Genomic DNA, 25156 nt, shown 5'->3' on the forward strand with positions numbered 1-25156 from the left:
GTTAAAGGAGGATTCAATTCACTTTCGGTTTTCAAGGTAGTATTTTAATATTAAGGATAAAAACATACTCAGGAATGAAAATATACATCAATAATAATCCAGATAGCTAATAATAACAGCCATCAAATTATTTAGTAAAACACCGATATCATCTACCACTTGCACCATTCTAAAAATAATAATAATTATAATACTAAAATGATTATTTTTCTTAAATGATAATGATGATTATTAAAAAATCTCAAATCTCATTTCTCGAATGATGTAAAGATATTTAACCATGCATAAGAATTTTGCTGTAGAAAAAAAGGCAAAAAAAAACTTTCTTTAAGCTACAACTTGTCTCAACTAAAGAAATCAAAAGTAGCCTTAAAGCCTTTACTCCAGTCATTCTATGAGTTTTAGCGTATTTTTCTCTTTCCAAAAGTGGGAATTGATGTACTATTTTGGGTGAATAAGGGAAAATATGGCTTTCTGCGCTTTGCCAGGATTTTTCAGGGCAGTGACAGAGGGAAATGTTTTGGTGTAAGTACTTTCCGCTGGCTCCTTCTTTCTGGCCTTTCCCTTTTTCCCTCCAAACTGAAAGAATGAATATGTAAATGGCTTAAATCGGCCGAGAGGGCAATGAATTAGATTTCGGGAGATCTTCTCGGTTCCTCTCCCGCTCGTGCACAAAGAGTATGTCCGCAGTAAACGACCTTCCATCCGATTCCAGTAATGGAAAAGGAAATTCTCGGAAGTCCGAGCATGCACAAATTATTACTGCGGTACTGAAGTCCCCTTTTGTAAAAAAATTTCCCACCTTCTCTTTAATAGATTTTAATATTCTTCCTTTTCCTGGATACGCCATTGGTGCGCTGTCTCCAAATTGAGGCTCTAGTGTTGGGTTTTCTACTTCATGACGTTGTACAATATGTTCCTCTCGAAGTCCTTTGGTATCTCACCTGTCGAATAAATTTCACTTATGATTTTTTACGGAAGACGTTGAACCAAAATTATTAGTGAAATGTATTCGACAGGTGAGATACCAAAGGACTTCGAGGGGAACATTATAATCCCTATTCCTAAAAAGAAAAGAGCGGAGGACTGCGAAGATTTTAGGACCATAAGCCTAACTAAACATACGTCGAAGGTATTGACAAGGATCATCAGCATAATTATAGAACGAAGATCAGAAGAGTATTTGGATGAGAACCATTTGGATTTAAAAAAATAAGGCACAGAGGAAGCAATAATGGCCCATAGACTGCTCATAGAGAAGACAATGGAAAAGAACAAGCCACCGTTCGTTGCGTTCCTGGACTTACAGAAGGCATTTGACAACGTGGATTTCAGCACAATGCTTGGAATCCTAAAAGAAATTGGGGTTCTTTACAACGACAGAAGAATCATCCAAAGTTTATACAAAATCCAAGTAGCGGTGATAAAATCAGGGCCACGCTGTTAAGATGCTGATAAGAATTGCAATTTTCATCGATCTTGGAAAAGAAGCGTTAGTGGAAAATTGGCATTAAGTGTTAATTTAGAGAATACTAAAATTTCTCCTGTTTAAGGATGAATCAACTCTTTAAAGTCTTCGAGGTCCGTATTCATAGATTTGTTAGTAATTTATTAACTGGTTAGTTGACGAATAGCCAGTTCAACATATAACTGGTTAGTTGACTAATTGATTTAACGTTCGATTGGTATTCATAGCTCGTGTTTATATCTAGTGTGCTACTAACGTAGTAATCGATTCTTAAACATGGCTCCCGTTTATTTGAGTGAGGTATTAAATGTAGCGGTGTAAGCTGAAGGTCCACTTCCGGAGATAAGGTGAGTATTTTACCGGTTTTGATGATATTTGACCAATTATGTAATTGAATTTCGTATTCAATCCATGAGGCAAAGGAAATTACCCTATTATGATTCCTCCGTTTGTAATTTTTATCGGATTTGATGTCAATAATTAGTAAGAGGCTGTGAGATGTGATTATTATTCGTGAATAAATGGTAAAACTTTGAGTTCATATTACTTATCAAGTCTTACATGGCCTTGCGCTGTTTCCGAGAAGATGTGTCACAGGGAAGAGTTGTAATGTGGCTTTTTTGCACTTTCCTTAAATCGTGTCACAATTACGAGCATCCTTCTTTTTACCTGAATTCACGACTGCTGAAGGATTTGGTGGTTTTTCGGTGAATCTTGTTGATAAAGCCTTCTTGGGAAGTCAGCCGGGTCAGGATGGACATTGTTGCCTTTTCACGACTTCTATTAGGTGACACACTACAATAATAAGCTCAGAAATTTGACGCATCAGTTTTATAAAGTGTCCTATCTGTATAAACAAAAACCCACTTGGGAAAGATGATTCTGATTCCCCTTCGAAAATATATGAAATGAACTCCCCTTCGAACGCATGGTTAGCTTTACTCTTTGTTACCAACCTTTGTATTTCATCAGTGAGTGAGTGAAATACACCACTAGGACAAAAGATTCTGAAAGTAAAGACATGAAATGCACGAAAGCCATTAGCAACACCGAATTTTTGGACAGTATTCCCAAAATAGTTGGGAAGTAATTATTTTAACCCATTTCCGCCCAAAAAACTCTGTTAACGCTGCTAAAGATATTTAGGAACTTTACTCCTGTGGTCGTCGTTAGGAAGATATTAAAATATCAGGTGATACATCAACTTATTTCCTCAGAATGACCCGTAGTCATTTAGACATACATTGGGTATTAACGAGGTAAGAATCTTATATTGATCAATTTCTCTGAGAGACCTTCATAGAAAAGATAGATATTCAGGATAAAATACTTTGGATGAATTATGGTTATAATAATCTACATTATGCCATTTCTTATTTACTTTCATGTAATTCTGGACTGTGGGCGTCGTTACTGAATTTTCGTTACACACTCGTCTCTTCCCGTCCGTTGGCTTGCTTCGAACGGCCTTTCAAAAGAACTAATGACAGGATTAAGTTATTATAAACTTCAAGAAAATATTTGCGACCTTTCTACAGCGAATAGGAATGCTTGTTTTCCCCAAGAGCCTCTTGTACTAATGGTAGAACTTAACCAAATGGTGACGGTAGGCGAAAATAGATTTAAAAACTTTATTCACTTGAGAAACACCCTGATGGTTTTTTCAATTGTTGGTGAGCTAAATTTCTGGAACTTTTTCGAGGGAAACTAAAATATATTTATAACTTTCTCTTATACAAACTCTATTTCTCATACTCTTCAAAGAACTATTCGGTACAACCTCTAGCGGTTTCAAAACTCTCATATCATAAGAAAATACTTCATATCGTTGACATATTTCCAAAAACCTCAAGGACGAACAGTACAAAACAACATTTACTCTCTAGGTGAATCCTTACGTCTGGACGTAAAAACACCTTTGAAATGTACTTAGGTGATTTTAAAGAGGGTTACTTGTGTGCTCTTGACAGTTTTTAAGCTAAATTTTATTTATAATTTTGAAATTAAAGCATGGTGTTCAACAAAACGTCAGTTAAATATCCTAATATCATTTTGCATATTGATTAACGAAAGAAATTACTGAGTTCATGCCAGTGATAACTAAGTAAACCAAATATAAAGATAAGCTGAAAGCATTGGTTTAATAAAAGGCTTGAGGAACAACTTAGGTTCAGAGACAACTGGTATGTTGACCGAAATCAGCAAACAAGGAAATCTTAGCAGGTCAATATAATGAACTAGCGGTATTGGTTCTCTAATGCGTTAACAAACAATGGCCAAATAATGTGTATTACCACGAGCGCACAATTGAAATATTGGTAATCCACACGAGACCTTCAAAATTGGAAGATGAATATTATTTTTTTTTAATATTCACCAGCACATTTCTAACTTTGGACAGATACAAACTATTGTCTTGAAATAGCCGAAATTAAGATGCAATAGACATGCTGTAGCAATAGCCGCTCTCCACCAGAGGTGCTGAGCTTATTCCGTTAACAAATATTGTTTGAATATTTTCTCTCTTGTGAACAGTTAAAACAATAATAATTTTATGCCTATAACACAGAAATCTTCAATTCACACGCTTTTCAGTATATTTCGTTCCCAAAAAATACAATATATTGATCATTCTGAGTAGATGTATATTAGATAAATATATTCATTTTTTACTGACCCAAAGACAAAGATGAAAATAAAGATGAAAGGCTTCTCTTGCAATGAATTTTAGGAACTGACATATTTCCGATTTCTAGTCTATACGTGCCAGTCTACATGTTGATATTAACACCAAATTTAATATTCCTAAAATTCAAAGAGATGAAAATGGAACGGCAAGTGCATAGCACTGAAAATATTCCTCTTTTTGCATCAAACTTAAGTAATCGTAGATTAAATAACGAGGTAAATATGGGATTTTTGCTAAGATCAAACCTTTATCTTCCAAAGTTATCGAATATAAAATGTTGAAACTCCATTCAGTTTGTTAATCCACTTTGAAATCCAATAAAAATGAAGTTCTTATCAATTCAAACACATTCCGACTTTTTATTTTAGGGCTAGGAAACGGATACCTACGTATAATTAACACCTGATAACAACAACGTTAACTGCGTTATTAAAGAACATTCAGAACATAGACCTCAGCGACAGTGAGAACATCATATAAGAAAGTCATTATGTATATAAACCTCCATAATACCCGGTGAGCCATCTCTTGGGTGTTTATAAAGGGGTGATAAACACACAATTTTTTTCACAAAATTATAAAACTTTATGGCGTTCGCCCAGCCTAAAGATATTTTCCATTCGGTCCTCTTTTATTTTCTTTCTACATCCGTGACATCCCGAGCGGTATTGAACGCTGGTAATACATGCTATATGCTGGAGATTTGGAGAGACTGTTCAGCTTCTTCACACTTGCAATCATTATTCTGTTGAGCAATTGCCATAGTATCTACCGATTCCACCTTGGAGTTCCTCCTCCTGCTCTTCTTCTTGGATTGCTCTGCCGGCTTTTTAAAGGGATCACCCTCACTTGAATCTGGATCCAAATGAGGGCTGCAGCCATTACTCAGAGAATCATTTACAGGTTTAAGACATGTTTTTGATCGGACGTCTTTAACTTTTTACGGCCCACCCTATTCAGCACTGTTAAAAATTCTACGGGAAGAATAGAGGTCTCCTCTACGTATTCCACAGTATTACGTAACTATTACTGTCATTGCAAGCGTAAATTCTAAACGCAAAGAAACTCTACGAACCGTTTTAGGCTGCGGAACCTGCGTGGTGAAATCTTTTCCCTGTAACCTAAAGGTGTCGCATCTGCCACTATCCTGGGAATTATTGCATGTGATGTTCTAGGTGGTTAAACCTATTAGTAGGATAAATTTTTGTCATATGGATTTAATTTAAAAACACTATCACTAAGTGAGTTTCAAATAGGTGGCCCCAGTTTGCCCCGTAAAAGCTAGATTTTTGTTGCTACAAGACATTTCAAATATGTCCGCAGCACATGCAATAGTCGAAAGCGATATATTTATTCTTAATATTTGTAATAGAGTGTTATCTCTTTGCTATCAGCGTATAGCACGTTCTTAATGTATAGAGTTTGGATAATTTAATATATTTTTTTAATGGATCTTAGCACCACGGACATATATCTCAGCTAAACGCCCTGCTTACCCGTGAGATTCATGCTCTGCCATAAGCACCGCAATTCGCGATTACGTAAACCATTCAAATTCAATGCTGGTGACAGTATATCCAGAGGTCAACTGTGGAATCCCTCTATCGTTACATTCGTGACTAGCACCGTCATTGCAAGCGCAGATTCATCTTCTAACATAAACGATGATACTCAGTGAAATTCACGGAACACTAGCTTGAGTATGCAGACAGGCACTACCTTGAGTATGCAGGGTAAGGTGGTCCTCATTTTTAGTTTTCGAATTTCTTTAAGGACGCCCCCCAGTTTTGTTCCATTTGGTGAGAAAGTAAATCATGAAAATTATTTTTGCAATCAGATACCGGGAAAACGTGCCGCATCGTACTTAAAGTTTTGAAATTTTGGTATTTATGGGCGTTTTTCGGTTATAAGTGAATATTATGTCACTCTCGGATTATTCTATCATTTTTTTGTCACCTACAACGACTCGTTAGATATCACCTCAATTTTCTTATGTTTCTGTCATTTTGTTCCCGAGAACTTAAAAAAAAAGGGAAGTTGCAAGATTTGTGAAAACACCTACGGACGTACCGAATGTTTTACATAGATTTTACTCGAATTTGGTTGGGAGCCAACGGAAAGTCTAGGAGGCTACGCGATTTAATGGACATCTTTAACCCATGAACGGCTAGCGTGCCCATATGGGCACAGCTGCAGCGGTCTAAAGAATTTCGTATAAATTCTAACCCAAACATTATAGAGCATATTGTTTTCGCCTAAAATGATGACAATGTATCACTTTATTCGGTTCGTGTGCTTACGGCCAGCATTTATACCAGCAGTTGACTGTGGCATGATAGGTATTCTTACTCACTCTGTTCGAGGCGGAAAAAGAGGAAAAATGGCCATGTGTCTTCAGTAAATGCGATTTTTTTCCTTTTTACTTTTTATACTCGGCTAAGTATTTAATTTTATCCTCATAATGAATGTTGTCAACTTCGGTTTCTTTTGCAAGCATAGTGATATCTTTCGTATGAGGCAAGGAATTTTAATTTATTTTTGGGTGATCCCATATGGGCACGCTAGCCGGTAGCCGGGGGTGTCTTTTTTGGCGGGTGTCCTTCGCTACAAACGTTGTTATTGGGTCTGTTATCAAATAATTTGGATGTAAAACGCTAAGTTTTTGTCAATCTTTCATTTTTTTCTTATGTCACTTGATTTTAAAGTCATCAATATTTTTTTTGTAATATTTCCATTAATTTTTAGTACAAAAAATACATTTTTTACTATTCAACACTTTTTTTCATCGTGCTTGCGTTTTACTTTACTCAACTATCTAGTATGAATAATGATAGGGCTATTTTCTACCACTGGTATACATACCAAACAATCTAGGGCATGGTGGAAGGGGAAAGGATGTTTGATAAATACAATGATGAAGCTCATAGTGAAGCGCTTTGTATCGCGTATAAAACATTGAAACAATAAAAAGTAGATTGAACCTTGATCACATCGACCACATTGAACTCGTCGTCAAATTTTCCAACTAAGTCCAATCCCTGGTTGTAAGTCGCAAGAAGACAATCAAGGCGAAAGTTAACACGCAACCATTTCAAGCTCCGTCAGTTTTAGTCCTATAAAGGATGGAGGAGACAGTAAAATGACCGAGACGTACACATAAGCACGAGATGACGTGTCATCCGCTGAGAATATATTTCTCATAATGAATTTCGCTGAATTTCCGGTATATTCCTAGTTGAGGTTTCCGAAATGTTCATGACGGAAGAAATTTATTTTTCTCTGTTCTATTCAATTCTTTTCTGAGTGGTTATTGCTGTCTGCAGGAAGAGAATATTTGGGAGAGTGGCGATGATGTCCGAAACACTGGTGTATAATGCCATTCACAAGGTTGCAAAATATAATGATGATTTTTCACTGTGCAGCTAATAATCACTACAATAACAGCGAAAACATGTGCACACTCAGGCCATTCATAAATATGATAAAGTACGTTTGTTCAGAAAACTATGTACCAACCCCCGAGCCAAAATATCATAAATCCATGATAAAATATTTTGGCATTCATGGCTACGAACAGTTCATACGGGGTGAACCTATAAGTTTCGGCTTTAAAATATAGTATTGAGTGCTTGAATACTCCTCAAGATTACTTGGTGGACTTCAGCATATGGCAGGGACTGAGTGTTGAAGAAAAAAATAACTACCATAAATTCGTAGGTAAATTCTCTTCGTCTTTGCTTATCATGTTGGACAATTTACTAGGGTAAGCAATAAATATTTTCCATTTATTTTGACAATTGGTTTACTAGCTTCCCTCTCATAAGTCAGTTAAAATCTCAAGGATATGAGGGCACTGGGAGGGTTCTGAGAAAAAGGATACCCAAAAGTTTCCCATTGATCGAAAAAACAGCTAGCTAAGCAGCCCCGCTGCTCCCATGTTTTCGCACGGGAGAAAGAAAGGAATATTGTTGTTGCTAGATAGAATGACTATTCGGTAGTGTCTGTCAAGTCACCTTGCCATTGTGTACACCCACTCACAAAGGTCACGAGATTCCCACGTGTTACCTCAAAAACTGCACAAGTTAGGCAGCCAGCAGTGGTCTCTAGCTACAATATTTAGATGGGCGGAGCTGATCCCACGGATCAAAATATCAACAGATACAGGAATGTTATCAGAGGAAAAAATGGTGATAGTCCACATGAAGCTATCTCCTTGATGCTGTCGTTGAAAATGCCTGGGTTTGTACGGAAAATTCTGGTTCAAATATAGCGAAGTAAGCCTTTAAGCGAGAGATTGCCCAAGTGTTTTTGTAACGAAGATGTACCTTTCCCAGACCTGGTGGTCGATGGTTCAATGGAATTCTGGGAAAATTTTTCCCAAAAATTCCCAAAAACCCAAATATATAGTTGTCAAAGACTCTACCAGCAATGTAGGACTAATTTTGTTAATAAACTCATTGATAACATGTTTTTTCATTCAATAACTGTTTTCAAAACTGAGTTTTATACTGTTCATTTCTATGGACAGGCAATAAATGTTTAAACCTAAAAAAATAAAGTATAATGATTTTAAATTACTTCGAATTGTCAAATAAAAGGAGTATCATAGGTAAATGCAAAAATATATGGCGTATCACACAATAAAAATGAGAATTATGATGGTTCGAGCGATTCTTCTGCAGAATGCAGACCGGTGGCAGGAACGGCTAGCGTGCCCATATGGGCACACCCCCTCTAGCAAGAACAAATCAACAGAATTTTAAAACTAAGTGTTTATCTGAATGCTTGGGCAGTAATTAAGCAGTTTATAACGGAAAAACAAAATAAAACTCCGAAAAAAACTCCGCTGTTTAAGGGTTAAGAGCGAAACGGAGAACATCAAATTAGAACCCCCCTACGCTGCCAGGTCTGACAGAAACGAAGAGAGATATTTTACCGAACGGATAGGTATAAAAATTCTTTTTCCCCTGTACAATAAAAGGCTTTAATAAATGCTAGGCGTAATTTTGCATGAGCATTTCCTTTTGTGCGTAAATGGCTGGTGTATGAAAAGCCCCTCGAAGCACGCTTATTGAGGCTGCTTGGGGGGTATGTAAATGTAGATCCCTTTAGATTCAGGTCACTCAGTCATCAGCGCAAAAATTGGAAACTTTGTCTATCTATTTGAACTCTCGGTTGGTGACACTGCTAGAGGTAGACAGTAGCAGTGGAATCTCTTTATCGTCATAGTGTCTAGCACCGTCATTCTAGGCGCAATTCCTTTTTTTAACGTGCACCATGATGCTCAGCAAAATACCACTAAGGTACGTAGGGACGATAACATTAAACCCCGCTGTCAATACACCTTAGAGGATAGTCAAAAGGGACGAAAAAAACCTATGGGAAGAGTCAAAAGGGGCAAGGCTACGAGGAATCCGCATTAGAAGGATCCGGGCGAGCAGTAATCAAATGTTGATGGCATTCCTGAAAGTGAAGGCCTCCTCGCAGATCGACCAAACCAATACTGCGAATGCCAACGACGACGGGCCGATGTTCACAGCCAGGCTAACGGGGGGGACCGGCCCACGGTTGGAGTACACGCCCATCAGGGTCGAGCGATGGTCGCGGATATTGAAGCTGCTCCCTAATTCCCTAACCCATAACATCAACCCTGCGCGGTGGAGTGGGTCCAAAGCCGCCCCCGGCGGAAAACGAATACGCTATCCTTATCCCTCACAAAACACGATATACCATGGAATCATTCAATAAAGCGATTAATTATATAAATTAAAAGTTATACTATACCAGTAAAAATATCTCACTCTAGGACCATTTTTATACTTATCTGCGATGATATTATATTAAACAAATTTTTTCCTTATTCTGAATAATATTATTACGATTTTATGTCCTAGCTATTTATTTTCCCTCTATTAAATTTATGTAGAAATGTCAATAGCTAGAGAACTATGAACCAATAAAAATGGTTATCTGAGTTTTAATTGAAAACATACTACATACAAGGAGTAAAACAAATATAAATTAACCGGAATTGCTGGTTGGCATTATTTTACTTCTCGCCTCATGTGCAAATATCAAAAAATATATATTATGCTTGTAATTATAATGTTTTACTTTATTTATGGGAATAAACTCAATTCCATTTAATAAGATTTCTGCGATGCTTCTCGTCTGCCCCACGGCAAATTGTCGCCCTTGTTTTTCCTCTACACTGAGCTTCTAGAAATATTTAAGAAAGAAATATTTAGATCCTCACCATACTTCCGAGAGAAAAGATAAATGAAGATAAAATCCTAATTTAACGAGCAAAAAAATATATGAATTCATATTTCACTGAAAAGTAATTGGCTTAAACATATGCGAGGTGGGATTTTGTGTTCCATTTTGTCCTCCGCAAATATTTTTTGTCTTGTAAACGTCTTTAGTCCTAACATCTCCCGCCACACACTTAACAGAGGTGACTTACATAGAAGCATGTAGATGCAGGTATTCTATTCTCCTGTTTCATCCTCATGTACCCTTCGCCACCCCTTCAGCCAGACCTCTTCAATTAGAATATCACTAACTCTCTTTTCTTTACGTATGCGTCGAGGGACTATCAGAAGGTCGGACAAAAGTTTTGAAAGCTAAAATTAAAGCCTTAATATCATATTGCATTATAATGAACACAAAAATTGTAATTGGACTTAGCTATAAATATTGTTTTTATTTGCAAAAAAACTGATCAATTAAAAAAGACATTATTACTGCTGTAACAATCTTGATTGCTATGCTTAATACTTTCCCAATGCAACCCTATATATTTTTTAAAGATTTTCCACTTCCCATCAAATTTGAGAAAGATTCAAAGACGTTCCACATAAAAATAAAAATATAAATAAAGACACCTCTATACGATATTAAATCTTTCTAGCTACAAGTCAGTACATCTTAAACGCATTTTGCTCAAAATGCGAGAACACTACGTATTAGGTCTTAGGAAAATATCATGACGCTTGAATGAAACTAAATAAGGATGATATTGAACAACTGCTTCAATTATTTAAATGAGTTTTCTATCAATTTATTTACATACATATGCATATAATGGACAATGCGGATTAGCAGGATAAAATTGTGACAATGTATAAATAATCACATATAATTCATGCATGGAATCCTCGATTAAAGAGTTGTTTATTTTTATAGTGGAATCACCTCATTGCGTAGTACTACCCGGGGAAGGCCCTCTCTTAACCCCCTTTCCCGATCCTACCACCCTGGCTTCTACCCGCCCTTCCTCCTAGACCTCTACATCGGGGAGATCATCACGCCCTTCTCTCTACGAATGCGGTGTCGGGTCTGCAGAAGGTATGTAGGTTATTCTCGAGCGCGGTGTCAAGCGCTGGTAATTAAGCTGGTCGAGGAATTCCCTCCGTTATATATGCGAGGCCCCGAAACAAGGACGTCGCGCGGAAATTTAAGATGGGCCCACCGCTCCGCCGCCAAACCGTGAATCAATTCAAGTACCGGATCTTGGAAAATTATCTACATTGTAATTGAAGTACTGACAAAATACATACTTTTCAAGCAGTAAAATACAAGTTTACTAGTAAAATATAAATATAAGGTTGGATAAAAATTATACCACGAAATTTTTAACCTGGATAGCTGATTCCGGTAGGAACCAAAATTAAAAATCATGTTTCAGCCAAAAGGGCATCATTTTTAATCCATAACTACTTTGAGCAAAGTGATCAAATTGCCCGAGACATTACCCTGTTGCCAGACTAGCTGGATAAAGGCAAAGGCAAATGCAGGCAAAGCATTCGAAGTCAATATATATAAATAATATACTAAATATATCGAGGAAGGTAGTTTTTAAACTGGTAGAAAGATAAAAATAAAATTGACGACAGGAAATATTGAATAGGCGAAGAACTTGAGAGATATCCGACAAGGGGTTGAATGTATAGGGGAGTGCAACAGCCATTTACCGAGAGCACGAGCCGAGAGCTGTAACGGATTTCGAGCATAAGGGTAATTTATCAAAGGCGGGGTAAACGGGACTAGGTTGCTGTGCTAGATGAGGAACCTCCGCTCTGTACTCCTCCAAGTAATGCGAAGCAATGGAGGCCTGCCTGAACCAACTCACGAACGTGATTTTTTTTCCGTACCGTATGGCAACCTGCTCCACCATATGTGATGGAACAGATCCCGAAAAAAATATACTATTTTCCCAGAGAAGTGTGGAGTAACGGGTTAAGAGGGGAATCAGAGAAGTGATGTGCACATTAGGGTGGGCAAAAAAATGGGTTTTTTAGAGTACAAATTTGCCCTGTGCGGAATCGTTGTGTACAAATATCTGTCTCTCCGATACATGTTTTTTTTAAATTTAATAGAATCATCAACTGCCACCAGAGCCCTATTATGTTAATTTTTCCAAACTCCCGACGAAATTTTGAGACAAAGGCTGTCGGAGAAAATTGAATCTCAACAAATACAACTTGGGAAATTAAAAATAATTACAATTAGTTTCGGTACTCCTTGAAAAAATAACATTTGCTCAAATCCATGGTTATAAATGATTAAAATTTTCTAGTGCAGGCAATTCGCACTACAGTCGTATTGTCTGACTTCTTGTGGCACCACTTAATATCTCGCTCTTCGAAATCCAAGGTTGCGTTAGATAAAGTACTTTTCCATGTTTTATCTCCTTATAAATTGTTCAATGGATCTTTAGAAGGAACCAATTCTCATATTGAAACGAAACAATCGAAAATTTTGCTGTAATTGAGCATGATCGATGATTAATTGCGATTAAAAAGATATTTTGTGATCCACTTTATGTGATGGAATTGATGCTAAAGGTAAAAAATGAAACTCACCACCTAAAGCGCAGAGCGGATACTCTCTGAAAATAATAGTGGTTTGATGTACGCATTACAGAGGGTAAAAACGAGATTTTCGTGAATAATCGTGCTTATTCCTTTCAGGGTCTTAGATCCGAGAATTTAAAAATAGTGATGAAATTTATCACTACCAACCGATCCCAAAATATTACGCTTTTCGAAATCTAGGGCAGGATAATGGAGACAAATAGATAAAAGATCAATGGAGAAAAATGTGCTGTAATGAATACCATATTGATAATAGAGAATGATAAACACAAACTTTCAGCATTATATTAGGGGAGTTTTAAGGTTATATAAATAATCAACAGCCTTTGCGTGAGAATGATCACGTCAGTTTAATATCAACCCAGGCAACCCAAACTTTATCCACCATATATCGCTGCGGGTGACGTCACTGTAATTTATGAAGCCTAATTTGCGATGAGTTAAATTTTTTTACAACTTTTATCCCTTTAATCATGTATCAAGTTAGGTACCTCTGTAATGAGATAATTCTCATCAAGAAGCCTTAAATATGTATTTTTTAAAATATGGATTTGTTTTGTGTAATAATTCCTTAACTGATGAAGTATTTTTACCAACAAATATATATTTCATTACTGTTGTGTATTAACACTAGAACTACCGATGGAGTCATTTTGACTCCTCGCCATTTTTATTTCTCTGCCCTGTCTAAAATTTTCCGAATTCCGGCCTGAAATTCCGTGACTTTTATTCATTTTCGACACAAAATAAGGCTGTGCAATTAAAATAATTCTAGAAAATAAAATAGTGCACGTTTTTCAAAATTTACCTTTAACTACCAAAGGGAGTCATTTTGACTCCCTACTGTATTTTGCTTGTCTTTTCACCAAATAGTAATATTTATACAAGTTTTTATCTCTTCTTATGTCAATAATAATTAATATAAATCAATCAAAGGCTTAAATATACAATTATTTTCCTTTTGGCCCATATTTGCGAGACTTTGAAAGCATTTCTTATTTTACGGGTCTGTGTTTGGATCTACAAACTATGTGAATGTCCTGATATTATTTTACCTTGCAATAATGTAGTGAATATGCAATTCATAGCATTTTCAAATCCATGTGTTTAGAATCCGTTGTGTCTGTCCCTCCTCCGTTACCCCTTCCTTCTCGCCGCACACCTTTGCCGCCGCCCGCTAATACTGTGCATTGCGCTGCAGCACTTTTATTTCAGCCTTGACTGCGTGGAAGTTGATTTTCAAATATGAAAAAGTATCTCTGATATACCGATTCCCCAGAAAAATTGATATACTGATGTACCAGGAAAATAAATCAGTAGAATGAAATAAAGTTACTGTCCTAGCACGTTCGGCTCTGACAGCGCTGGCTGCCGGGTGCCGCACAGGAAAACCGTGCGCTGTCCTTTGCATTAGTGAATCCAGTGAACTTTCGAGTGGACTGCAAAACTCCTATGAAGCAAGGATTTCATTTTTCCTGACTGGGAGTATGGCTAGAAGAAGTAGGCGAAAGCGTGAAGAAGTCCTATCTATGTTGCATTCTATACCGGAAGGTGAATCGGAACGCGAAACAAAAGATCATTTCGGCTGTGACGAAGTCGAGGATTTTATTCCTCAAAACGTTTCTAGTGAGTCTGAAGATTCAGACAAAACGCGTGCGAAATATAAGCAGTAATTTACATTTACTTTCCCTTTCATGGGTTGTTACAAAAAAAGGTATTATATACGATTATTTATCGATTCGTTTATACTGACTCACATAAAGCGATGTACAATTGTGGAACCACGCAAGCAAAATTACGAAGATTTTACACTTTCCGATGTGGAGCTAGTTGCATGTATAGCCATATTTTATGCACGAGGATAATCAGGTACAAATGATTACTCTATTGAGAGTATTTGGTCAAACGACTGGGGAATACCATTTTCTACAACGAACGACTAGGTTTGTTAACATTTTGCAATGTCTAAGAGTTGATGAGAAATCTAATTGATTCCAGTGGCTCAAAACTGTCAAGTTTGCCCTCTTTTCAATAGTGTACGATAGATTCATAGAGAATTACATTGCTTGTTACAAACCTGGTCCGTACATTATAGTTGATGAACAACTTTTTCCCAGTGTAATTAGGTATATTTCACTCTGTACATTCCTTATAATCCGGACAAATACGGCCATGAATATTGGCTACCTGTTGACAAGGAGAGCAAATATCTTGCAAATGCCTTCCCTTATGTTGGAAAAGGTAATTCACTTCATGCAGATTGCCATTTAGCAGTACTGAAACTAATGCAACCATTTCTGAAAAAGGGCGAAATGTTACTGTATATAATTACTTTACCTCAGTCAAACTCGCTGAACAGCAAAAAATCCAGGGTACTAGCATTGTGGGAAAGGTAAATAAAAGAGAATAGAAGAACCAAAAGAGATGAAATCACAAATATACCACAAGAACGTCCACTCAGTGATAGCCTATCTACTTGTTGGAAAATACTCCCGACTTAGCAGGTATTCATGGATAGTGTACAATGAGACTACCTAAATCATTTCGCGCAAGACTTTTTAGAAAAAGCTCGTTACAGAGTTGGCTGATCCTCATGTTAGATGTAGATAAAAGCGTTGCGTGTCAAATGCCGCAGATTCTTCTGACGGGTTTCTGCAAAAAAATTATTTCCAGGCAAAACCAAAGTGCAAAAATAATCTATCAGTTGGGAATTGTAAGACCTGCCAAAATTCTTTGTGTGGGCAATGAAAATGAACGACAATGCTTGAACTCTAAAGCACCTTAGACAAATGCGTGGCGTATCAACTGCATTTTTTTGCTTTAGTTAATTATCTTCCCAACTACCATGTAGCCTAAGTAATATTTTTGATCATTCAAACAATATGATAAAATGTGTTGAAAAGTCTACGTTTGCTGTTTTATCCAATTCCTCCATTATAATTCTATTAAAACAACATAACATGTAAGAAAAAAGAATTTCAAAGCAACACTGTCGAATTTCGCTTTTAAAAAAATATATTTTTTTGTTAAAACGACGTCTGAAATATTGCTATTATTAACAAAAATGATAAACTAATGCAATCTACCAATAAAAACAGACATAAACAGCAAAAATAAACAATTATAAGGTAGGAGTCAAAATGACTCCATTCGGTAGTTCTAGGGGGGGTGTCAAGTCCGGTATTCCTAGTGTTAATGGAGATTGGGCAACTCTCGTGTGCCTCAGAATCTCTTCTCTTGCTTTGAGGTGAAACTTCTCAGAACTCACAACTGGGTCAATGAACTCACCATGGGTGATGACGTGAAATTGGCACGATAGGAAAATTGTAGTTACTATGAATGCGAGAAAAATTGAACGGACTTAGAGGCTGAGAGATTTACTACTCTAGGTTTATTGAACTCAATGGTTTGGGTGAGACTTTTTAAATAAGGCATCAACCCGATTCAATACCTTCTAGCTCTATTATGTGGAATAATGCCATATAAGTGGGGTTATGATGCCTCATTTTCTCTCCAAACAACGTTTATTTAACTGAAGTGAAGACAGACATGAGATCCATACTTCTTAGAATGACATAATAAGTGTCAAAACCAGTTGGATCAAAAAGCGGAGCGTGGAAAATTACCAATTACTACTCCCATTACTGTAATAAATTAAAATGTCTCGGGAGCCGTTATTTTCGTACAGGTATGAGGCATGAATTCTAAGGCTGAATTAATGAAAATTTGATTGCAAGAAATATTTCAGAAGATAATTTTTTTACCAGCACATTACATTGCTGATTAATATTAAATTTGAATATTTGCTTTAGGTCTGTTAATTTAAATTCAACTTCCATTCAGTCGTGAATTAATAAAAAAAGAGATTAAAATTTTGACATGTATTTTTGCTAGGTCTATTAATGGTTAATAAGCCCATGATTACCTGTCAATATGGATCTAATAATATTAATAAATTAACCTTAAATTTTCTACGTCTAATAATTTATTGAAGCTAGTTTTGCTTGGATACCACTTCTTTAAATAATGTTTTTGTTAAATTAATATCAGTACTTAAAATTTGGCTACTTTCTAAGTCGAAAGTACAGCCTTTTTAGCTAAAGTTTGCTAGAGAAAGTAGATGTATGTTATTTAAAATTCCATACCATGTGCATTATTCATTAAAGGGCATTGATTATCGACATTTACGATGAAGATAAAATGGATTGACCGTGTGAGAAACGAGGAAGTGCTAAGAAGAATGGAAAAAAAAGAAACCTTATGCAGAAGATGGGCCAACTTAGTTGGCCACGTTTTGAGGCACAACGACCTTATGAAGACTATGGTAGAAGGACAGGTTGAAGGGAAGAAGGACAAGGGACGGCCCCAAAAGAGTTACATATGACAGGTTATAAAGAATGTAAAAGAGAAAAAATTTAAAAAATCGTCGCTTTAAAAAGGTTAGCGGATAGGAGAGAGAAGTGGAGAACTGCGTCAAACTAATCTTAGGATTTTTGACCAATGATGCTCGGATTAGTAATTTTTAGCCGCTCATATTCATCCCCAGACTCGCATCTCCAAGAAAAAAGTCATAGAGTACTTTACACTTAAAAATATAGGAGACATTAGACTTTTGTGCAAGATTTTTACTACCTAGGAAGCCAATATACCCACGGCAGAAGAAGAAAGAAAGAAAAAAAGAAAAAGTCAGTAGTATAACGCAGGCGGGGAGGGCTTTCCACAAAAAGAAAAATCTTCTGCTAATAACTGAGAATGCAAGCATTGAAGTAAGGAAGCAATTCATTAGAGCATGACATATGGAGCATGTTTCTCTATTGAAAGTCTTGGACGTTGACACCAGCAGAGAAATCAAGGATTAAAGCATTTGAAATATAGTAAACAGATGAATGATATAGATAAATGGATCGATCGAGTAAGTAATAAGGAACTTCTAAGAAGAGTAAGAGAGAATAGAAGTCTTCTAAAAACCTTAAGGCTAACAAGCTACAACTTTGTTGGCTAAATTATGGCTTATGGAATGGCATGATGAAAACAAAAAGAGACGGCTCTAATTAACCCATTAATGCAAGTAGTACTTTTAGGGATAGATGTAGAGAATTAGGATTCAGTAGCGTTGCGTAAAAAAAATGAATCGCGTAAACGCAACGTTACTGAATCCTAATTCTCAGAACAAGTTTCTACTGAAGAATAAATTTTTCTTCGATTTACTGACTTTTTTTTTTAATATCTCTAGTTCTAATTTTGTCATTTCCAACAAAATTTTCATTTATATAATTGTATTTTTATGACTGATGGCGTTTTGGTTTAAAAATCGATTCGCACATACGAGACGCCCTAGGAAAAATGACTTACCCCAGCATGTCCGTAAAGGCAGAATGTGGTATTTTCTCCAAGGGAATAATAATTACTCCCGACGAAGATGTCGATGCGCAAATCAAGACGAAAAATAAAATATGTAACCTAAGTTTTGAAGAATTACTTTTTTAAATTTATTTACGGGATTTTTCCCAGCTTTGCGTATACGCAGCACTGTGAACATCATATAATATGATTGATACAATATTTTTCCAAATATTCATCTTAATTTTGCCAAAAGAAATCGGAAAATGCCAAGCAACCGAAGTTAAAAACCCTACATATAGTCTGGGGAATAATGGGTTAATTACACAAGACAAATTACAATGGATGTTTAAGAGAAGAAATACGTCGCTATAAAAAGGCTGGCGGATAGTACAGCGAAATGGCGACCGGCGTCAAACCAAACCCTAGCATTGCTGACTTATGATGATGATTTGGCTTTTATCACAATATGCCTCATCACATGTGTGGGAATTTATCTTCAAGAAAAAATGCAACATACCCCCACCCCTCAAAACAGCAGTGGGATGTAACGAGCCAAGAGAGGAATTGGGCAAGTGATGTGAACTTACAGCTCGACCGTGCACCGCACGGATTTTGGGTCACTAAACTCACTACGGGGGATTGCGTGCAATTTGTTTGACGAGAAAATTACGGTACCATGTGCGCCGGAAAAATTGCGCGGACTTAGATGTTAAGAGAAGGGCCTCGCGGTGCAACATCAGGTTAAATGAACTCCTTGGTTTGGCCAGCATAATCACCAAAAAAAGTATCGAGAGACTTTCTTTTAGAAAGATTATCCGAGTTTACCCCTGCAATCGACTTCAACGCTTCCAGTAAACGAAACGGTTGTCTTTGAATTCGTAACGTTAATTATGGTTCGTTCATTAATTAAACTTACCCACGCAATGTACTAAAACATAAATTTCATAAATGCAAAAATAAATAACAAATCAAGAGCTATAATCTTCGCATCGTTATTTTACTGAAGTACCCTTCTAACGAAGTCTATCTATATGATATCATTTCATTAAGTGGTAACTTATAATATACTCAAAGGTCATTGTAATTTACATAAAGAGTTGGTCAATAAAGAGTTACAAGTAATTTCATCTGATTCAAGTGTATCATATTAATTTCATATTCACCCTTGCATCAAAATCATGTGGAAAATTAACCTGTTAATTATGGTGTTTTGGGCATGGCATTTAGAGAAAATAAGAATACAACTTACTACCATCCTCCAAGATTAAAAGAAACTTATTGATGATTTATTATGATTAAAATAATTTTTGCTCTACAATATGTGATGTAATCGACGCTATAGAAAAAGTTACTATCCACGCCCTTAAGAGCAGAGGTCGGTAACGCTCTTAAATAGAGTGGAAAAATTTAAAAAAAATTGGGTGAGGTAGAGAGATAATAATATTAGTGGATAAAATTCACCTTTCTTGAAGAACTCACCCAAGAACATTTGAAACCAAATTCTTTCCATTTCCAAATCCATAAGTTGTCTTAATAAACTTCATTAAAAAAAGCCTGTCCACATTTGGCAATTGAAAATCTATATAATGTCGCAAGGCCAATGGAACAATTTATGCATACCTTTCAAAATAAATACTGCTGCATGGAAATAATAACCAAATCTACAGATAAATTACAATGGATGTTTAAGAGAAGAAATACGTCGCTATAAAAAGGCTGGCGGATAGTACAGCGAAATGGCCTTCACGTTTAATGCTTCTAGTAGATTAAAATCATTTTCTGTAAAGTTTGCAATAAAATTAAATAAAAAACTATTATTACTGTGAAGTAGAAATATTTTATTACAGCAAAGTAAAAAATTAGCTGAAAAGGGTATGTCGATAGATATTAAGGCGATATTCGTCTGAAGCAACCGATAAATTTTGGCAGCCGCGAATTTCGCATATACGCACAATCAAAACGTTCTTCCGCCTTGGCCCCATTATTTCTAATATTATTTGAATGCGTAACATGAATGCATGATGATTTCCTACAATCAGATGTTGTTAAGAAGCTTATGCAAGACAATATAAATAAATGATTGCCTCGACTAAAATCTTAACAAAAAAGGAACTAAGAGATTACATTAGGAGGCAAGAAGATAAATTTCAAACGAAAAATAATTCCTCTACTCTTTTGAAATTTTTAATGTAGCCTAAGTACACATGACGTGAAATGAGGTACTGGTTCCATCATAAATCCTCTTTCAGAATAATATTTTTTTACGAGTGGAGCCTACTTATCGCAAGCCAGCGAAGAAATGGTAGCGTTCGCAATGACCTATTCATTTTCAACTGGTAACGCAGATAGTTCAACTTCAGGGAAATGTTTTCTAAGCTCCAGAAACGTAAGAATAACGCTCGGGGCAGAAAAATGAGCAAACGCTGAAACACGTCTGTGACATTTTCTAGCAAGCGGATAAAAAAATGAGCGAAAAAAATTAAGGCGTCGTCAACGGTGAAGCTAAATGAAAAGATAGCAGAGGACTGGCATGCTCGTGATGGCATGGCATTTAACCTGCCTCATTGAATTTTACAATGGAGCACTTCAGAAAAATCTTATGTTACCATAAGACGGTATGATCCATCTCCTCTCATGGGTTTGCATTGCACATATGAAGTCTATCGAGATACTTTTTCTTGCGCCATCTTCACATTTAGCGTCGATGCCTAACTATTATGCTTAAACGCTATTTTGAAAATTAATTTTTTCATCACATAATATAATACCAAGGCTTCGATAGCCCATAATTCAAAAATTACCATAAAATTATATAAAAGACTACACCCAGCAAATTATTCAAATATTAATTCCAAAAAAATGCGAATCATTAGTGCAAAACTATGGCTACTCATCTAAAAATTGCTTGACTTGGTACAATTGTTTTATTTCCTTAAAAACGGAAGTCATATAATTTTAAATTGACAACCCTCTCCAATAAACAAATTATCCTGAAAAAATACTGTAAAACTAGGCATGCCTATTGCATGCGTAATGCTCGTTTGTAAAATTCCTGCGAATCACTTTTAATGTGGGCTCCAGAGTGTAATATGGTTAGGGTTCCCTCATTTTTAGTCATGTAGCTAACTTGAAGACAAGCATACGTTACGTGACTATTCTTCTTCACTAGCCATTTACTTGCACGAATGAAATCCGAATATTATCCACGTGATGTTAACAATGGTTAATATAAAAACTATTGAGCAAAATTTATATTTTTTTCTCTGATGTAACGGCCTATGATAAATAATACGCTATTAAAAAGTAATGCTGATCGACTTGTGAGATAATTTTGATGAAAGATATCAAACATTCTAATTAAAAATCAGTGAGAAGGAACAAATTAAAACTCGGCACAAGCAATTTGTGAGGATGAATATAATAATTTACGTTACAGGGTAAAAAATTCTTCCCCGAGCCGAAGATTGAGAAATCAATTGGGTTCTACGAATAAACTAAGAAACAAATCGGAAAAAAAAATCGATGTTCAGATTAAGATGTGACGTGGATACAGAACTGGTACCCTCGAGGAAAAAGAATAGTAAAGAGCTGGTACGTTAAAATAACCTGTGCTCTTTTTATTTAATGACGCAAGGAGCTTAATTTCCTCATAGTTCACATGCTTTGTTGGCCTAAATGGAAGACGAAAACGTAGATATTCGGTGCTGAGCCAAATATTATTTTTGGTACGTTTGCCACAACTATGGTATAACAATGGGGGGGGGGGGGGAATGAAGGGATAGATCTGCTCCCCCAAAGCCTCAGGGAAAAAAATTGAAAACTATTGTCTAGTGCGGCAACGTGGTAACATGTTTAACAAACACTCCAGTATAACCTCAGCTTGTTTGAATAATGTTTAATATACTACCTAATGTGTCAAAATTTGAATACTAGCTTTAGATGAAGTTACGAGGATTGAACTGGATTATATTTGGACTCCGCTCATACGGACAAGATTGAAATGGGAAACCAAGCTATTCAATTCATCCCTCACCTAACGATAATAAAACTCTCTCATCCAATTAATCCACTGATTGTTTGAGTACGTTGATAGGTTTGCTCAACTTTTATTGATGTTGTTTACTTTGGTTTTAAAAGCTAGTTCCACTACTATTAACATTCATAAACAAGAAAAATAACTTGAATTTCCATAAAATATTTTCTCAATATGCATATGATTCAGTTTCCGCAATAATATTGTAATTATTAAGACTTAAGGGTACCGGTGTTGCCATCAGCGATTGGTTACTGGGAAGCAACAAAGCGCTCTGTTAATATTTACTCTGTGAAAAGGAACTCGTTACAGAACTCTTTGGTAACCATGTTTTTAACTATGTGGAATATGTTTTACTTCTTTGTCAAAAGTATATATTATATTGCATGCCAATAAATAAAAGTTAATGAATATTTTCTTAATAAAATATTTCCCTGTACTTATAGTCGAATTCTCTACATTGAAAAAATCTACAGTATTTAGTCTTCAAATGTGCATTAAATTGTTTCTAACTGCACATAGACATGCATGCCGTCTTAACGTCATGAATTTGTGCATAACTTCCAATGTATCAATTGTGATATATACCTTTTAATGTTTTCCGTCGAAGCAGGATTTGTAACTAATTCAGTTACCATTTTATTCATAGATATAATAAGGACACTCGAAGAATACGAAAAGCCCGGTTTACGCGAACAATGGCTACAGTGGGGTTGTGCAGCACAATAAGGATGCCTTTTGAAGTATCCATCACGCAACTTTTATATCTACTGCTTATCTCTATGGAGTTTTCTTTGAAAAAGGGGTCACCATGGAAAAAAATGATTGCAGAGAACTCTCTGTACGTGTCGGTAACATCGTGCATTGTGTTGAGTCACGCATTGCCTCGAGCAACTCCGCTACGCGTGGCGTGAAGAACGGTTGCGGTCGAACCACGCACGCACGCGGGATGGCCAGGCGTGACGGGTGACGGGAAGATGGGATGTAACGCAACGCAACGAACACGCCCCGATGTGCAGATCGTGAAGACAATACAAGACGACCATTCTCCATTCAGCTCAGAGCTTCCTCTTCGTTTCCAGTTAGCAGAAAGGAAACAATTGAAAAGCAGGAAGCAAAATACCAGGAAGAGATATCAAGAGCATCAACCGGTTCATGTCAACGGATTTCTCGATGCCGGTGTTTACTGGGTCAAATACATAGGAATGCCCATTACTGAACCTTTTTATGCCACGTGCATTGTACATGAGAGAAGCCGCTTGGTACGGAAAGCATAAAACACATTCACACCTATTTTCACTGACCTTAGCTCCACCATCATGTAACTTCCCAATAAAATTCGACAAGTTGATTGCCACATAGGTCACCTATTGCAAACAAATATGTTAAATCTCCACTTGACACGGAAACGAAAGCCCCACACTATATTTGTAATGCATGCAATGGTTTTCACGTTAAATTGAAATTTTACATTTAAATAGAAATGCATGCAATGGCGTAAAATTGAAATTTTACGTAGTTTTCCCCGCAGAAGATGTTATATCTCAGGTAATGGTTAAGACATAAAAATTTCACTAAATTTTAAAGGTCTAGAATAAAAAAAATATGAATGGATTAACATATGATGTCAAAACAATTTATTGTTGTTTGTAACAAATTAAAACTTTCAAATCGATTTTTGACGACGTAGTTACCCAAAAGTATCTTTAAAATTTGAAAAATGTTGTTTATACAGCCCTCATATGGATATTAAAAAAATACCAGTAAAACATACCATTTGGGAATTTTAAAAAAATGAGGGTATTCGTAACGCTAGCCCACTGCCGCAATGGCATCCGGCTTCTATTAAAGTATTATTAACCGTAAATTAATTAGGAAATATATTTATCAAAACTTTCCATCCACTCTTCAATTTACACGTAGTACAATTCATACAAAAACTCCTCTACTCTAACCCAACAACAATCACGGAACTCCTGACACGGTAGAGAAATTAAGAACCTGTACCAATATGTTCTCAGTAGCTCAAATAAGTTAACCCTAACTTGTAGCCTCAGAGCAAATGTATTTCACATATTATTCACCACAACAGGTTGTTGAGCATATGACCAATTGAGGTTAAATAAAAATCGTAAAAATACTAAAATTAATGATATAAATAACGTTCACGTTATTTATATCCTTAATGTCCTCCTCAATCCTCAAGGTTTTCGTAAACATGGTATACCATGTTGCGGCAAACGTCATCAAAAAGCATATTTATGCACGATTTTGGTAACTTTCAACGGCTCAGTCACATGGACTTGCGTTCTCATCTACTTCATAGGCCAAAAAAAAGCGAGTTACCTAAGAAGAAATCGAACCACTAATGTCGTTGATAAAAGGAGTCCTGTGTATGTTATTACGTAAAATTCATTTCTCTCGGCAATATTTTATTAAGGTTATGAATAACGTGAAAATTTGTATTTCGTTTTAATTTACATCCATTCACGCCCATCCACACTTATCCACTCGGCAATAATTATGGTATCCATACAACGGTAGTGATATTAAGAACCCCTGAATACAGTTTTCTTAATAACTCAAATAAATAAAGCCTAGCAAATAGCCTCCGAGTACATTTATTTTATAGATTATTCAAAATAACAAGCTATAAAGTCTATTAATGATTGAAGTTAAGTATAAATCGTAAACACTTGTTAAATTTATGGAAAAATAAAGTTCAAATTACCACGAGCGCATCC

This window comes from Ischnura elegans, chromosome 10, assembly GCF_921293095.1.
Source record: "Ischnura elegans chromosome 10, ioIscEleg1.1, whole genome shotgun sequence".
In the NCBI taxonomy this organism is placed as follows: Eukaryota; Metazoa; Arthropoda; class Insecta; order Odonata; family Coenagrionidae; genus Ischnura; species Ischnura elegans.